Source organism: Schistocerca serialis, chromosome 4 (genome assembly GCF_023864345.2).
Source record: "Schistocerca serialis cubense isolate TAMUIC-IGC-003099 chromosome 4, iqSchSeri2.2, whole genome shotgun sequence".
Lineage (NCBI taxonomy): Eukaryota > Metazoa > Arthropoda > Insecta > Orthoptera > Acrididae > Schistocerca > Schistocerca serialis.
In genome coordinates this window covers 540277606-540280284 of record NC_064641.1, presented here as the reverse complement: position 1 = coordinate 540280284, position 2679 = coordinate 540277606, and the positions used below count along the sequence as shown (strand labels likewise).

Here is a 2679-nt window from a genome sequence, read left to right as displayed (position 1 = left end):
TTTTCAAATGCTGGCATCGTGTTACTGTCATTTGGTAAACGGTGTCTGAGGATGTCGGTAATGTGCTACCGATACTAATCGTGTGGAGGAACTTTTTCTTATAAAAATTATATCGCATCTTCAACACAACAAAATAACAAATTCCTCGATTTCTAGGAAACTGTTAAGTTGGAACCGTACATCCATGGACAAATTATTCTTGTTTTCGTGTGATCTACCTATTCCACTTGATTCGAATCAACTCTTACGTCATGATCTTTGACCTCAATTTTTTTTTTCGAGAACGGGACCAGTCACTGAACGTTTTTACAGGAGTAACTTCCCAGAGGCCCCCGACTTCGACGCGTAAATCGGTGGATAGCGAGGTCGGGTCTCACCTTGGAAGAAGAGTGGGGACAACTGTTCAGTCTTGAGCTTTTCTTCTCTGTCGTCATTTCCCTGTATGCCTTTCAGGTGTGCGGATGCCGGCATCTTGACATCACAGGTGGCCAAGGATAGAGCCCGCCCCCGAGGGCTGAGCCCTTATTGGAGGAGTGGTTTATGTGACGCGCGGCACAAAGCGAGCGCCGGGCGGCGCTGCTCTTATCGCCGGCCTCCTCGTAGCTCTCTCCACCTGGACGCCATTGTGTCCGGCGGCTCTCCACCAAGGTCAAGCCCACCTGCGCTCCGCCCTGCTATCTTAAGCTGCCGCAAATCATCGCAGGTCTGGGCGCTTTGGTGCATTACGTTCACTAACCAGCGATACCGATACCTGTGTCTAGTGCCCATTAACATAGGCACAGCTCCTCCTAATGTATGCGAATATTTCGCATCGTCCTTGATAAACATGGTTTTCCGTCGGGATATCATTCTCATTTTTCAGAATAGTGGATTTGTCTTCGCGTCATATAATGCGTATAATGGTTATCAATGTGTAACTATTACAACAATCTCATTAACCATCGCAACAAGGGGGTTTACTTTATGCCCACCTTTTGAAAATATTGTAATCTGGTTAGTTACTTTATATTTTAAACTTTTGACGAAAATATTTATTGCTTTTAATGAATTCGTCTACCAATTTCCATAAATGTTTTTTCATTTTTCTGTTAATGTTTATCCATAAATTTAAGTCTTAACAGAAACTATCAACTTCCCCAATGAATTTCATCTTCAATATTTTAAGATTCAGGACCTTACTTACGCATCAGTATGTTGTTGGGAATTATGTCATTGATATAAGTCAACAACAGTATCCTCCCCCGCTAGGAAATGTGCATCACGGATAATGCGTTGGTGTTTCAAGGGGCCGGCCGGTGTGGCCGTGCGGTTCTAGGCGCTTCAGTCTGGAACCGCGTGACCGCTACGGTCGCAGGTTCGAATCCTGCCTCGGGCATGGATGTGTGTGATGTCCTTAGGTTAGTTAGGTTTAAGTAGTTCTAAGTTCTAGGGGACTGATGACCACGGATGTTAAGTCCCATAGTGCTCAGAGCCATTTGAACCATATTTGTTTCCAGGGTTAAAATTTCTAATTCAAGATATATGTGAAACTAATAACAGACTAAAGGTGCTTTCGCAAACGTTTCTTACTGAAGAACAGATGGGCGTCAGATGGAAAGATTCTCTTGGACAGTGGTTTTCCAGTCTGTCGAATTACTGAACAACACGGAAGATTTCATCATCCCAACATACGTAGACTTTACTGACTACGAAAAAGCTTTCGGAGTTAAATTATGGGAAATTTTAGAAAATAAGGTATACCCCAGCATATAATAAGAGTAATTCGAAGTATGTATGTACACAATATAATCAAAGTTCGAAACTGAAGTTCGTTTGCGGGAAACGGCTCTCAAACAGTGAGGCACGAGTGCCCTTCATCACTCATTTTATTGAATATCTACATAGAACTCCTCTCTCCTCTCCTCCCCAACAGGCCATGAAGGCCCAACGGTACTGACCGGCCGCCGTGTCATTCCCAGCTCACGCGGATATGAGGGGCATGCGTCAGCACAACACTCTCCCGGCAGTATATCAGTTTACGACACCGGAGCCGCTGCTTCTCAATCAAGTTGCTCTGCAGTTTGCCTCACAAGGGCTGAGTGCACCCCGCTTGCCAACAGCGCTCGGCAGACCGGATGGTCACCCATCCAAATGCTAGTCCAGCCAGACAGTGCTTAACTTCGGTGATCTGACGGGAACCGGTGTTACCACTGCGGCAAGGCCGTTGGCAATATATACATAAATGACGTCATAAAACATGGCATATTAAGGCTGTGCTCTATTATAAGCTTAATAATAAAGTTGTAAATAGACTCCTGATTGCACATGATCAAATAATCTTAGCGTAATTTGCTACTTACGCAAGATAGTATATATATGTAAAGGTAAAACGGATGTACTGACATTCAATGGTAAGGAGCATATAAGAGCGAAAATAATGATTGGTTTTAAACCGCGTGAACAAATAAATACTTTTAAATACCTGGGATGTGAGGCCTCATATATCACCCACAATGATCAAGAATACAAAATGCCAAAATTCCACAAGTTGGTAGGTACTATAAATCGCTTTCTCCTCAAAAAAGTCAGAAAAGAAGATAGTACTAAAATTTTATAATATTATGTCAGTGCCGGTTTTAATGTATCTGTCAGAGACTTGGACTCTAAACGCCACTCTAAGCAGGAGTATTGAGGCGGTAG

General features: G+C 43.3%; 1 pseudogene; it reads right to left on the bottom strand.

The window, feature by feature from the left end:
* Positions 1–2090: 2090 nt before the first annotated feature.
* LOC126475916 (5S ribosomal RNA) lies at positions 2091–2208 on the bottom strand (annotated as a pseudogene).
* Between the last annotated feature and the right edge of the window lie 471 nt (positions 2209–2679).